The sequence below is a fragment of the Sceloporus occidentalis genome, unplaced genomic scaffold (assembly GCF_023333645.1).
Source record: "Sceloporus occidentalis isolate IW3139 unplaced genomic scaffold, rSceOcc1.0.p SCAF_38, whole genome shotgun sequence".
Classification (NCBI taxonomy): Eukaryota; Metazoa; Chordata; class Lepidosauria; order Squamata; family Phrynosomatidae; genus Sceloporus; species Sceloporus occidentalis.
This window is the reverse complement of record NW_028317018.1, coordinates 9,422,501-9,435,000: the sequence shown is the minus strand read 5'-3', so window position 1 is coordinate 9,435,000 and position 12,500 is coordinate 9,422,501. Positions and strand designations below refer to the sequence as shown.

Here is a 12,500-nt window from a genome sequence, read left to right as displayed (position 1 = left end):
TTCTCACCTTCTCACCTTCTCACCTTCTCACCTTCTCTGTCCTGTCCCAGGGCTTATAATTCTTTCTGTCTGACGACAAGCAGCAGCAGCAACAGAATAAGAGAAGTAAAATAAAAATCTCTCACACCTGCAGCCATACCACTCTGAAAGTGCTCGATCTCGTCTGATCTTGGAAGCTAAACAGGGTTGGGCCTGGTTAGTACCTGCATGGGAGACCATCTGGGAATACCAGGTGTTGTAGGCTTTTTCTTTTCTCACAGTCCAGGGAGAGCTTTTTGCCATGTGTTTCTTGCTCATCATCAAAGCTTTAAACCCTTATTTGAACCTTCTCACCTTCTCACCTTCTCACCTTCTCTGTCCTGTCCCAGGGCTTATAATTCTTTCTGTCTGACGATAAGCAGCAGCAGCAACAGAATAAGAGAAGTAAAATAGAAAGATTTCACGCCTGCGGCCATACTACCCTGAAAGCGCCCGATCTCATCTGATCTTCAAAGCTAAGCAGTGTTGAGCCTGGTTAGTACCTAGATGGGAGACCACCTGGGGATACCAGGTGTTGTAGGCTTTCTCTTTTCTCACAGTCCGGGGAGAGCTTTTTGCCATGTGTTTCTTGCTCATCATCAAAGCTTTAAACCCTTATTTGAACCTTCTCACCTTCTCACCTTCCCTGTCCTTTCCCAGGGCTTATAATTCTTTCTGTCTGACGACAAGCAGCAGCAGCAACAGAATAAGAGAAGTAAAATAAAAAACTTTAATGCCTGCGCCATACCACCCTGAAAGCGCCCGATCTCATCTTATCTCAGAAGCTAAGCAGAGGTGGGCCTGGTTAGTACCTGGATGGGAGACAATCGTGGAATACCAGGTGGTGTAGGCTTTTTCTTTTCTCACAGTCCGGGGAGAGCTTTTTGCCATGTGTTTCTTGCTCATCATCAATGCTTTAAACCCTTATTTGAAACTTCTCACCTTCTCACCTTCTCACCTTCTCACCTTCTCTGTCCTTTCCCAGGGCTTATAATTCTTTCTGTCTGACGACAAGCAGCAGCAGCAACAGAATAAAAGAAGTAAAATAAAAAGCTTCCATGACTGCAGCCATACAGCCCTGAAAGCACCTGATCTCAGAAGCTAAGCAGGTTTGGGCCTGGATAGTACGTGGATGGGAGACTACCTCGGAATACCAGGTGTTGTAGGCTTTTTCTTTTCTCACAGTCCGGGGAGAGCTTTTTGCCATGTGTTTCTTGCTCATCATCAAAGCTTTAAACCGTTATTTGAACCTTCTCACCTTCTCACCTTCTCACCTTCTCTGTCCTGTCCCAGGGCTTATAATTCTTTCTGTCTGACGAGAAGCTGCAGCAACAGAATAAGAGAAGTAAAATAAAAATCTTTCACTCCTGCAGCCATACCACCCTGAAAGCGCCTGATCTCAGCAGCTAAGCAGGGTTGGGCCTGGTTAGTACCTGGATGGGAGACCACCTGGGAATACCAGGTGTTGTAGGCTTTTTCTTTTCTCACAGTCTAGGGAGAGCTTTTTGCCATGTGTTTCTTGCTCATCATCAAAGCTTTAAACCCTTATTTGAACCTTCTCACCTTCTCACCTTCTCACCTTCTCTGTCCAGTCCCAGGGCTTGTAATTCTTTCTGTCTGATGACAAGCAGCAGCAGCAGCAGCAGAAGCAGCAGCAGCAGAAGCAGCAGCAGCAGCAGCAGGAGCAGCAGAAGGAGGAGCAGCAGAAGGAGCAGCAGCAGCAACAGAATAAGAGAAGTAAAATAAAAAACTTTCACGCCTGCGGCCATATCACCCTGAAAGAGCCTGATCTCGTCTGATCTCGGAAGCTAAGCAGGGTTGGGCCTGGTTAGTACCTGGATGGGAGACCGCCTGGGAATACCCAGTGTTGTAGGCTTTTTCTTTTCTCACAGTCCGGGGAGAGCTTTTTGCCATGTGTTTCTTGCTCGTCATCAATGCTTTAAACCCTTATTTGAACCTTCTCACCTTCTCTGTCCTGTCCCAGGGCTTATAATTCTCTCTGTCTGACGACAAGCAGCAGCAGCAACAGAATAAGAGAAGTAAAATAAAAAGCTCTCACACCTGGGGCCATACCCCTCTGAAAGTGCCTGATCTTGGAAGCTAAGCAGGGTTGGGCCTGGTTAGTACCTGGATAAGAGACCACCTGGGAATACCAGGTGTTGTAGGCTTTTTCTTTTCTCACAGTCCAGGGAGAGCTTTTTGCTATGTGTTTCTTGCTCATCATCAAAGCTTTAAACCCTTATTTGAACCTTCTCACCTTCTCACCTTCTCTGTCCTGTCCCAGGGCTTATAATTATTTCTGTCTGACGACAAGCAGCAGCAGCAGCAGCAGCAGCAACAGTAGCAGCAGCAGCAGCAACAGAAGAAGCAGCAGCAACAGCAGCAACAGCAGCAGAATAAGAGAAGTAAAATAAAATGCTTTCACACCTGCGGCCATACCACCCTGAAAGCGCCTGATCTCGGAAACTAAACAGGCTTGGGCCTGGTTAGTACCTGGATGGGAGACCTCCTGGGAATACCAGGTGTTGTAGGCTTTTTCTTTTCTCACAGAACGGGGAGAGCTTTTTGCCATGTGTTTCTTGCTCATCATCAAAGCTTTAAACCCTTATTTGAACCTTCTCACCTTCTCACCTTCTTTGTCCTGTCCCAGGGCTTATAATTCTTTCTGTCTGACGACAAGCAGCAGCAGCAGCAACAGAATAAGAGAAGTAAAATAAAAAGCTTTCACGCCTGCAGCTATACCACCCTGAAAGTGCCTGATCTTGTCTGATCTTGGACCTAAGCAGGGTTGCCCCTGGTTAGTACCTGGGTGGGAGACCACCTGGGAATACCAGGTGTTGTTGGCTTTTTCTTTTCTCACAGTCCGGGGAGAGCTTTTTGCCATGTTTCTTGCTCATCATCAAAGCTTTAAACCCTTATTTGAACCTTCTCACCTTCTCACCTTCTCACCTTCTCTGTCCTGTCCCAGGGCTTATAATTCTTTCTGTCTGACGACAAGCAGCAACAGCAGCAACAGCAGCAACAGCAGCAACAGCAGCAACAGCAGCAACAGCAGCAACAGCAGCAACAGCAGCAACAGCAGCAACAGCAGCAACAGCAGCAACAGCAGCAACAGCAGCAACAGCAGCAGCAGAATAAGAGAAGTAAAATAAAATGCTTTCACACCTGCAGCCATACCACCCTGAAAGCGCCTGATCTCGAGAAGCTAAGCAGGGTTGGGCCTGGTTAGTACCAGGATAGGAGACCACCTGGGAATACCAGGTGTTGTAGGCTTTTTCTTTTCTCAACGTCCGGGGAGAGCTTTTTGCCATGTCTTTCTTGCTCATCATCAAAGCTTTAAACCCTTATTTGAACCTTCTCACCTTCTCACCTTCTCTGTCCTGTCCCAGGGCTTATAATTCTTTCTGTCTGATAAGTAAAACACTCTCACGCTTGCAGCCATACCACCCTGAAAGCACCTGATCTCATCTGATCTCGGAAGCTATGCAGCGTTTGGCCTGGATAGTACCTGGATGGGAGACCACCTGGGAATACCAGGTGTTGTAGGCTTTTTCTTTTCTCACAGTCCGGGGAGAGCTTTTTGCCATCATCAAAGAGCTTTTTGCCATGTGTTTCTTGCTCATCATCAAAGCTTTAAACCCTTATTTGAACCTTCTCACCTTCTCACCTTCTCTGTCCTGTCCCAGGGCTTATAATTCTTTCTGTCTGATAAATAAAAAGCTCTCACGCTTCTCACAGTCCGGGGAGAGCTTTTTGCCATCATCACAGAGCTTTTTGCCATGTGTTTCTTGCTCATCATCAAAGCTTTAAACCCTTATTTGAACCTTCTCACCTTCTCTGTCCTGTCCCAGGGCTTATAATTCTTTCTGTCTGATAAATAAAAAGCTCTCACGCTTGCAGCCATAGCACCCTGAAAGCACCTGATCTCATCTGATCTCGGAAGCTAAGCAGCGTTTGGCCTGGATAGTACCTGGGAATACCAGGTGTTGTAGGCTTTTTCTTTTCTCACAGTCCGGGGAGAGCTTTTTGCCATGTGTTATTTGCTCATCATCAAAGCTTTAAACCCTTATTTGAACCTTCTCACCTTCTCACCTTCTCACCTTCTCTGTCCTGTCCCAGGGCTTATAATTCTTTCTGTCTGACGACAATCAGCAGCAACAGAATAAGAGAAGTAAAATAAAAAGCTTTCACACCTGCGACCATACCATCCTGAAAGCGCCCAATTTTGTCTGATCTTGGAAGCTAAGGCGGGTTGGGCCTGGTTAGTACCTGGATGGGAGACCGCCCGGGAGTACCAGGAGTTGTCGGCTTTTTCTTTTCTCACAGTCCGGGCAGAGCTTTTTGCCATGTTTTTCTTGCTCATCATCAAAGCTTTAAACCCTTATTTGAACCGTCTCACCTTCTCACCTTCTCACCTCCTCTGTCCTGTCCCAGGGCTTATAATTCTTTCTGTCTGAAGACAAGCAGCAGCAGCAGCAACAGAATAAGAGAAGTAAAATAAACAGCTCTCACGCCTGTGGCCATACCAACCTGAAAGCGCCCGATCTCATCTGATCTCGGAAGCTAAGCAGGGTTGGGCCTGGTTAGTACCTGGATGGCAGACTGCCTGGGAATACCAGGTGTTGTAGGCTTTTTCTATTGTCACAGTCCAGGGAGAGCTTTTTACCATGTGTTTCTTGCTCATCATCAAAGCTTTAAACCCTTATTTGAACATTCTCACATTCTCACCTTCTCACCTTCTCTGTCCTGTCCCAGGGCTTATAATTCTTTCTGTCTGACGACAAGCAGCAGCAGCAGCAACAGAATAAGAGAAGTAAAATAAAAAGCTTAAACGTCTGCAGCTATACCACCCTGAAAGTGCCTGATCTCGTCTGATCTTGGATCTAAGCAGGGTTGCCCCTGGTAAGTACCTGGGTGGGAGACCACCTGGGAATGCCAGGTGTTGTTGGCTTTTTCTTTTCTCACAGTCCGGGGAGAGCTTTTTGCCATGTTTCTTGCTCATCATCAAAGCTTTAAACCCTTATTTGAACCTTCTCACCTTCTCACCTTCTCACCTTCTCTGTCCTGTCCCAGGGCTTATAATTCTTTCTGTCTGACGACAAGCAGCAGCAGCAGCAACAGAATAAGAGAAGTAAAATAAAAAGCTCTCAAGGCTGTGGCCGTACCACCCTGAAAGCGCCTGATCTCATCTGGTTTTGGAAGCTAAGCAGGGTTTGTCCTGGTTAGTACCTGGATGGGAGAACAGCTGGGAATTCCAGGGTTTGTAGGCTTTTTCTTTTCTCACAGTCCAGGGAGAGCTTTTTGCCATGTTTCTTGCTCATCATCAAAGCTTTAAACCCTTATTTGAACCTTCCCACCTTCTCACCTTCTCTGTCCTGTCCCAGGGCTTATAATTATTTCTGTCTGACAAGCAGCAGCAGCAGCAACAGAATTAGAGAAGTAAAATAAACTGTTCTCACACCTGCGGCTATACCACCCTGAAAGCGCCCTACCTCGTCTGATTTTGGAAGCTAAGCAGGGTTGGGCTTGGTTAGTACCGGGATGGGAGACCGCCTGGGAATACCAGGTGTTTTAGGCTTTTTCTTTTCTCACAGTCCGGGGACAGCTTTTTGCCATGTGTTTCTTGCTCATCATCAAAGCTTTAAACCCTTATTTGAACCTTCTCACCTTCTCACTTTCTCACCTTCTCTGTCCTGTCCCAGGGCTTATAATTCTTTCTGTCTGACGACAAGCAGCAGCAGCAACAGAATAAGAGAAGCAAAATAAAAAGCTTCAAAGCCTACGCCATACCACCCTGAAAGCGCCCGATCTCGTCTGATCTCGGAAGCTAAGCAGAGGTGGGCCTGGTTAGTACCTGGATGGGAGACCATCTGGTAATACCAGGTGTTGTAGGCTTTTTCTTTTCTCACAGTCCGGGGAGAGCTTTTTGCCATGTGTTTCTTGCTCATCATCAAAGCTTTAAACCCTTTTTTGAACCTTCTCACCTTCTCACCTTCTCACCTTCTCTGTCCAGTCCCAGGGCTTGTAATTCTTTCTGTTTGACGACAAGCAGCAGCAGCAGCAGAAGCAGCAGCAGCAGGAGCAGCAGCAGCAGCAGCAGGAGCAGCAGGAGCAGCAGCAGGAGCAGCAGCAGGAGCAGCAGCAGCAGCAACAGAATAAGAGAAGTAAAATAAAAAGCTTTCACGCCTGCGGCCATATCACCCTGAAAGCGCCAGCTCTCGTCTGATCTTGGAAGCTAAGCAGAGTTGGGCCTGGTTAGTACCTGGATGGGAGACAGCCTGGGAATACCCAGTGTTGTAGGCTTTTTCTTTTCTCACAGTCCGGGGAGAGCTTTTTGCCATGTGTTTCTTGCTCGTCATCAATGCTTTAAACCCTTATTTGAACCTTCTCACCTTCTCTGTCCTGTCCCAGGGCTTATAATTCTTTCTGTCTGACGACAAGCAGCAGCAGCAACAGAATAAGAGAAGTAAAATAAAAAGCTCTCATGCCTGCGGCCATACCCCTCTGAAAGTGCCCAATCTCGTCTCATCTTGGAAGCAAAGCAGAGTTGGGCCTGATTAGTACCTGGATGGGAGACTGCCTGGGAATTCCAGGGTTTGTAGGCTTTTTCTTTTCTCACAGTCCAGGGAGAGCTTTTTGCCATGTGTTTCTTGCTCATCATCAAAGCTTTAAACCCTTATTTGAACCTTCTCACCTTCTCACCTTCTCTGTCCTGTCCCAGGGCTTATAATTCTTTCTGTCTGACGACAAGCAGCAACAGCAGCAACAGCAGCAACAGCAGCAAAAGCAGTAACAGCAGCAACAGCAGCAAAAGCAGCAACAGCAGCAACAGCAGCAGCAGAATAAGAGAAGTAAAATAAAATGCTTTCACACCTGCAGCCATACCACCCTGAAAGCGCCTGATCTCGGAAGCTAAGCAGGGTTGGGCCTGGTTAGTACCAGGATAGGAGACCACCTGGGAATACCAGGTGTTGTAGGCTTTTTCTTTTCTCAACGTCCGGGGAGAGCTTTTTGCCATGTGTTTCTTGCTCATCATCAAAGCTTTAAACCCTTATTTGAACCTTCTCACCTTCTCACCTTCTCTGTCCTGTCCCAGGGCTTATAATTCTTTCTGTATGATAAATAAAAAGCTCTCACGCTTGCAGCCATACCACCCTGAAAGCACCTGATCTCATCTGATCTCGGAAGCTATGCAGCATTTGGCCTGGATAGTACCTGGATGGGAGACCACCTGGGAATACCAGGTGTTGCAGGCTTTTTCTTTTCTCACAGTCCGGGGAGAGCTTTTTGCCATGTGTTTCTTGCTCATCATCAAAGCTTTAAACCCTTATTTGAACCTTCTCACCTTCTCACCTTCTCACCTTCTCACCTTCTCACCTTCTCACCTAATCACCTTCTCTGTCCTGTCCCAGGGCTTATAATTCTTTCTGTCTGACGACAAGCAGCAGCAGCAGCAACAGAATAAGAGAAGTAAAATAAAGAGCTCTTACACCTTCCCCCATACCACCCTGAGAGTGCACGATCTTCTCTGATCTTGGAAGCTAAGCAGACTTGGGCCTGGTTAGTAACTGGATGGGAGACCATCTGGGAATACCAGGTGTTGTAGGCTTTTTCTTTTCTCACAGTCCGGGGAGAGCTTTTTGCCATGTGTTTCTTGCTCATCATCAAAGCTTTAAACCCTTATTTGAACCTTCTCACCTTCTCACCTTCTCTGTCCTGTCCCAGGGCTTATAATTCTTTCTGTCTGACGACAAGCAGCAGCAGCAACAGAATTAGAGAAGTAAAATAAACAGATCTCACACCTGCGGCTACACCACCCTGAAAGCGCCCTACCTCGTCTGATTTTGGAAGCTAAGCAGGTTTGGGCTTGGTTAGTACCTGCATGGGAGTCCGCCTGGGAATACCAGGTGTTGTAGGCTTTTTCTTTTCTCACAGTCCGGGGACAGCTTTTTGCCATGTTTCTGGCTCATCATCAAAGCTTTAAACCCTTATTTGAACCTTCTCACCTTCTCACCTTCTCTGTCCTGTCCCAGAGCTTATAATTCTTTCTGTCTGACGACAAGCAGCAGCAGCAACAGAATAAGAGAAGTAAAATAAAAAGCTTTCACTCCTGCGGCCATACCCCTCTGAAAGTGCCTGATCTTGTCTGATCTCGGAAGCGAAGTGGGGTTGGGCCTGGTTAGTACCTGGATGGGAGACCGCCTGGGAATACCAGGTGTTATAGGATTTTTCTTTTCTCACAGTCCGAGGAGAGCTTTTTGCCATGTGTTTCTTGCTCATCATCAAAACTTTAAACTATTATTTGAACCTTCTCACCTTCTCACCTTCTCACCTTCTCTGTCCTGTCCCAGGGCTTATAATTCTTTCTGTCTGACGACAAGCAGCAGCAACAGAATAAGAGAAGTAAAATAAAAAGTTCTCACGCCTACGGCCATACCACCCTGAAAGCGCCTAATCTTGTCTGATCTTGGAAGCTAAGCACAGTTGGGCCTGGTTAATACCTGGATGGGAGACCACCTGGGAATACCCAGTGTTGTAGGCTTTGAACCTTCTCACCTTCTCTGTCCTGTCCCAGGGCTTATAATTCTTTCTGTCTGACGACAAGCAGCAGCAGCAGCAGCAGCAACAGAAAAAGAGAAGTAAAATAAAAAGCTCCCACAACTGCAGCCATACCACCCTGAAATTACCTGATCTCATCTCAGAATCTAAGCAGGGTCAGGCCTGGTTAGTACATGGATGGGAGCCTGCCTGGGAATACCAGGTGTTGCAGGCTTTTTCTTTTCTCACAGTCCGGGGAGAGCTTTTTGCCATGTGTTTCTTGCTCATCATCAAAGCTTTAAACCTTTATTTGAATCTTCTCACCTTCTCACCTTCTCACCTTCTCTGTCCTGTCCCAGGGCTTATAATTCTTTCTGTCTGACGACAAGAAGCAGCAGCAACAGAATAAGAGAAGTAAAATAAAAAGCTCTCACGCCTACAGCCATACCACCCTGGAAGCGCCCGATCTTGGAAGCTAAGCAGGGTTGGGCCTGGTTAGTACCTGGATGGGAGACCGCCTGGGAATACCAGGTGTTGTAGGCTTTTTCTTTTCTCACAGTCCGGGGAGAGCTTTTTGCCATGTGTTTCTTGCTCATCATCAAAACTTTAAACTATTATTTGAACCTTCTCACCTTCTCACCTTCTCACCTTCTCTGTCCTGTCCCAGGGCTTATAATTCTTTCTTTCTGACGACAAGCAGCAGCAGCAACAGAATAAGAGAAGTAAAATAAAAAGCTCTCCCGCCTGCGGCTATACCACCCTGAAAGTGCCCGATCTCATCTGATCTCGGAAGCTAAGCAAGGTTGGGCTTGGTTAGTACGTGGATGGGAGACCACCTGGGAATACCAGGTGTTGTAAGTTTTTTCTTTTATCACAGTCCGGGGAGAGCTTTTTGCCATGTGTTTCTTGCTCATCATCAAAGCTTTAAACCCTTATTTGAACATTCTCACCTTCTCACCTTCTCACCTTCTCACCTTCTCTGTCCTGTCCCAGGGCTTATAATTCTTTCTGTCTGTCGACAAGCAGCAGCAGCAACAGAATAAGAGAAGTAAAATAAAAAGCTTTAATGCCTGCGCCATACCACCCTGAAAGCGCCCGATCTCGTCTGATCTCGGAAGCTAAGCAGAGTTGGGCCTGGTTAGTACCTGGATGGGAGACCATCTGGGAATACCAGGTGTTGTAGGCTTTTTCTTTTCTCACAGTCCGGGGAGAGCTTTTTGCCATGTGTTTCTTGCTCATCATCAATGCTTTAAACACTTATTTGAACCTTCTCACCTTCTCACCTTCTCACCTTCTCTGTCCTGTCCCAGGGCTTATAATTCTTTCTGTCTGACGACAAGCAGCAGCAGCAACAGAATAAGAGAAGTAAAATAAAAATCCCTCACACCTGCGGCTATACCGCTCTGAAAGTGCTCGATCTCGTCTGATCTTGGAAGCTAAGCGGGGTTGGGCCTGGTTAGTACCTGCATGGGAGACCACCTGGGAATACCAGATGTTGTAGGCTTTTTCTTTTCTCACAGTCCGGGGAGAGCTTTTTGCCATGTGTTTCTTGCTCATCATCAAAGCTTTAAACCCTTATTTGAACCTTCTCACCTTCTCACCTTCTCACCTTCTCACCTTCTCTGTCCTGTCCCAGGGCTTATAATTCTTTCTGTCTGACGACAAGCAGGAGCAGCAACAGAATAAGAGAAGTAAAATAAATTGCATTCATACCTGCGCCATACCACCCTGAAAGCGCCTGATCTCGGGAGCTAAGCAGGATTGGGCCTGGTTAGTACCCGGATGGGAGACCGTCTGGGAATACCAGGTGTTGTAAGCTTTTTCTTTTCTCACAGTCCGGGGAGAGCTTTTTGCCATGTGTTTCTTGCTCATCATCAATGCTTTAAACCCTTATTTGAACCTTTTCACCTTCTCACCTTCTCACCTTCTCACCTTCTCTGTCCTGTCCCAGGGCTTATAATTCTTTCTGTCTGACGACAAGAAGCAGCAGCAACAGAATAAGAGAAGTAAAATAAAAAGCTCTCACGCCTACAGCCATACCACCCTGGAAGCGCCCAATCTTGTCCTGTCTTGGAAGCTAAGCAGGGTTGGGCCTGGTTAGTACCTGGGTGGGAGACCGCCTGGGAATACAAGGTGTTGTAGGCTTTTTCTTTTCTCACAGTCCGGGGAGAGCTTTTTGCCATGTGTTTCTTGCTCATCATCAAAACTTTAAACTATTATTTGAACCTTCTCACCTTCTCACCTTCTCAACTTCTCACCTTCTCTGTCCTGTCCCAGGGCTTATAATTCTTTCTTTCTGACGACAAGCAGCAGCAGCAACAGAATAAGAGAAGTAAAATAAAAACTTCTCCCGCCTGCGGCCATATCACCCTGAAAGCGCACGATCTCGTCTGATCTTGGAAGCTAAGCAGGGTTGGGCCTGGTTAGTACCAGGATGGGAGACTTCCAGGGAATACCCAGTGTTGTAGGCGTTTTCTTTTCTCACAGTCCGGGGAGAGCTTTTTGCCATGTTTTTTTGCTCGTCATCAATGCTTTAAACCCTTATTTGAACCTTCTCACCTTCTCTGTCCTGTCCCAGGGCTTATAATTCTTTCTTTCTGACGACAAGCAGCAGCAGCAACAGAATAAGAGAAGTAAAATAAAAAGCTCTCCCGCCTGCGGCTATACCACCCTGAAAGTGCCCGATCTCATCTGATCTCGGAAGCTAAGCAAGGTTGGGCTTGGTTAGTACGTGGATGGGAGACCACCTGGGAATACCAGGTGTTGTAAGTTTTTTCTTTTATCACAGTCCGGGGAGAGCTTTTTGCCATGTGTTTCTTGCTCATCATCAAAGCTTTAAACCCTTATTTGAACATTCTCACCTTCTCACCTTCTCACCTTCTCACCTTCTCTGTCCTGTCCCAGGGCTTATAATTCTTTCTGTCTGTCGACAAGCAGCAGCAGCAACAGAATAAGAGAAGTAAAATAAAAAGCTTTAATGCCTGCGCCATACCACCCTGAAAGCGCCCGATCTCGTCTGATCTCAGAAGCTAAGCAGAGTTGGGCCTGGTTAGTACCTGGATGGGAGACCATCTGGGAATACCAGGTGTTGTAGGCTTTTTCTTTTCTCACAGTCCGGGGAGAGCTTTTTGCCATGTGTTTCTTGCTCATCATCAATGCTTTAAACACTTATTTGAACCTTCTCACCTTCTCACCTTCTCACCTTCTCTGTCCTGTCCCAGGGCTTATAATTCTTTCTGTCTGACGACAAGCAGCAGCAGCAACAGAATAAGAGAAGTAAAATAAAAATCCCTCACACCTGCGGCTATACCGCTCTGAAAGTGCTCGATCTCGTCTGATCTTGGAAGCTAAGCGGGGTTGGGCCTGGTTAGTACCTGCATGGGAGACCACCTGGGAATACCAGATGTTGTAGGCTTTTTCTTTTCTCACAGTCCGGGGAGAGCTTTTTGCCATGTGTTTCTTGCTCATCATCAAAGCTTTAAACCCTTATTTGAACCTTCTCACCTTCTCACCTTCTCACCTTCTCACCTTCTCTGTCCTGTCCCAGGGCTTATAATTCTTTCTGTCTGACGACAAGCAGGAGCAGCAACAGAATAAGAGAAGTAAAATAAATTGCATTCATACCTGCGCCATACCACCCTGAAAGGGCCTGATCTCGGGAGCTAAGCAGGATTGGGCCTGGTTAGTACCCGGATGGGAGACCGTCTGGGAATACCAGGTGTTGTAAGCTTTTTCTTTTCTCACAGTCCGGGGAGAGCTTTTTGCCATGTGTTTCTTGCTCATCATCAATGCTTTAAACCCTTATTTGAACCTTTTCACCTTCTCACCTTCTCACCTTCTCACCTTCTCTGTCCTGTCCCAGGGCTTATAATTCTTTCTGTCTGACGACAAGAAGCAGCAGCAACAGAATAAGAGAAGTAAAATAAAAAGCTCTCACGCCTACA

At 46.7% G+C, this 12,500-nt stretch overlaps 2 non-coding genes and 28 pseudogenes across 2 annotated transcripts; all 30 read left to right on the top strand.

Annotated features, from left to right (window-relative positions):
* Nucleotides 1-125: 125 nt before the first annotated feature.
* LOC149297622 (5S ribosomal RNA) lies at nucleotides 126-244 on the top strand (annotated as a pseudogene).
* Nucleotides 245-443: 199 nt separating this feature from the next.
* On the top strand, nucleotides 444-562 carry LOC149297621 (5S ribosomal RNA; annotated as a pseudogene).
* Nucleotides 563-1,383: 821 nt separating this feature from the next.
* On the top strand, nucleotides 1,384-1,492 carry LOC149297620 (5S ribosomal RNA; annotated as a pseudogene).
* Nucleotides 1,493-1,775: 283 nt separating this feature from the next.
* LOC149297619 (5S ribosomal RNA) lies at nucleotides 1,776-1,894 on the top strand (annotated as a pseudogene).
* Nucleotides 1,895-2,443: 549 nt separating this feature from the next.
* On the top strand, nucleotides 2,444-2,552 carry LOC149297618 (5S ribosomal RNA; annotated as a pseudogene).
* Nucleotides 2,553-2,746: 194 nt separating this feature from the next.
* On the top strand, nucleotides 2,747-2,864 carry LOC149297617 (5S ribosomal RNA; annotated as a pseudogene).
* A 317-nt stretch (nucleotides 2,865-3,181) lies between these two features.
* LOC149297616 (5S ribosomal RNA) lies at nucleotides 3,182-3,291 on the top strand (annotated as a pseudogene).
* Nucleotides 3,292-3,448: 157 nt separating this feature from the next.
* Nucleotides 3,449-3,567, top strand: LOC149297615 (5S ribosomal RNA; annotated as a pseudogene).
* A 642-nt stretch (nucleotides 3,568-4,209) lies between these two features.
* LOC149297614 (5S ribosomal RNA) lies at nucleotides 4,210-4,328 on the top strand (annotated as a pseudogene).
* Nucleotides 4,329-4,530: 202 nt separating this feature from the next.
* On the top strand, nucleotides 4,531-4,649 carry LOC149297613 (5S ribosomal RNA). The gene has a single exon (XR_016275596.1). It is a non-coding gene; the product is annotated as a 5S ribosomal RNA (ribosomal RNA).
* A 202-nt stretch (nucleotides 4,650-4,851) lies between these two features.
* On the top strand, nucleotides 4,852-4,969 carry LOC149297612 (5S ribosomal RNA; annotated as a pseudogene).
* Nucleotides 4,970-5,477: 508 nt separating this feature from the next.
* On the top strand, nucleotides 5,478-5,596 carry LOC149297611 (5S ribosomal RNA; annotated as a pseudogene).
* A 199-nt stretch (nucleotides 5,597-5,795) lies between these two features.
* On the top strand, nucleotides 5,796-5,913 carry LOC149297610 (5S ribosomal RNA; annotated as a pseudogene).
* Nucleotides 5,914-6,202: 289 nt separating this feature from the next.
* On the top strand, nucleotides 6,203-6,321 carry LOC149297609 (5S ribosomal RNA; annotated as a pseudogene).
* A 183-nt stretch (nucleotides 6,322-6,504) lies between these two features.
* On the top strand, nucleotides 6,505-6,623 carry LOC149297608 (5S ribosomal RNA; annotated as a pseudogene).
* Nucleotides 6,624-6,889: 266 nt separating this feature from the next.
* On the top strand, nucleotides 6,890-6,998 carry LOC149297607 (5S ribosomal RNA; annotated as a pseudogene).
* Nucleotides 6,999-7,155: 157 nt separating this feature from the next.
* Nucleotides 7,156-7,274, top strand: LOC149297606 (5S ribosomal RNA; annotated as a pseudogene).
* Nucleotides 7,275-7,818: 544 nt separating this feature from the next.
* Nucleotides 7,819-7,937, top strand: LOC149297605 (5S ribosomal RNA; annotated as a pseudogene).
* Nucleotides 7,938-8,126: 189 nt separating this feature from the next.
* LOC149297604 (5S ribosomal RNA) lies at nucleotides 8,127-8,245 on the top strand (annotated as a pseudogene).
* Nucleotides 8,246-8,441: 196 nt separating this feature from the next.
* On the top strand, nucleotides 8,442-8,560 carry LOC149297603 (5S ribosomal RNA; annotated as a pseudogene).
* A 430-nt stretch (nucleotides 8,561-8,990) lies between these two features.
* LOC149297602 (5S ribosomal RNA) lies at nucleotides 8,991-9,099 on the top strand (annotated as a pseudogene).
* A 199-nt stretch (nucleotides 9,100-9,298) lies between these two features.
* Nucleotides 9,299-9,417, top strand: LOC149297601 (5S ribosomal RNA; annotated as a pseudogene).
* A 207-nt stretch (nucleotides 9,418-9,624) lies between these two features.
* LOC149297600 (5S ribosomal RNA) lies at nucleotides 9,625-9,742 on the top strand. Its single transcript, XR_016277020.1, has one exon. It is a non-coding gene; the product is annotated as a 5S ribosomal RNA (ribosomal RNA).
* Nucleotides 9,743-9,941: 199 nt separating this feature from the next.
* LOC149297599 (5S ribosomal RNA) lies at nucleotides 9,942-10,060 on the top strand (annotated as a pseudogene).
* Nucleotides 10,061-10,582: 522 nt separating this feature from the next.
* On the top strand, nucleotides 10,583-10,701 carry LOC149297598 (5S ribosomal RNA; annotated as a pseudogene).
* A 207-nt stretch (nucleotides 10,702-10,908) lies between these two features.
* On the top strand, nucleotides 10,909-11,027 carry LOC149297597 (5S ribosomal RNA; annotated as a pseudogene).
* A 182-nt stretch (nucleotides 11,028-11,209) lies between these two features.
* On the top strand, nucleotides 11,210-11,328 carry LOC149297596 (5S ribosomal RNA; annotated as a pseudogene).
* Nucleotides 11,329-11,535: 207 nt separating this feature from the next.
* On the top strand, nucleotides 11,536-11,653 carry LOC149297595 (5S ribosomal RNA; annotated as a pseudogene).
* A 199-nt stretch (nucleotides 11,654-11,852) lies between these two features.
* LOC149297594 (5S ribosomal RNA) lies at nucleotides 11,853-11,971 on the top strand (annotated as a pseudogene).
* Nucleotides 11,972-12,493: 522 nt separating this feature from the next.
* Nucleotides 12,494-12,500, top strand: part of LOC149297593 (5S ribosomal RNA) — a 119-nt pseudogene continuing 112 nt past the window's right edge.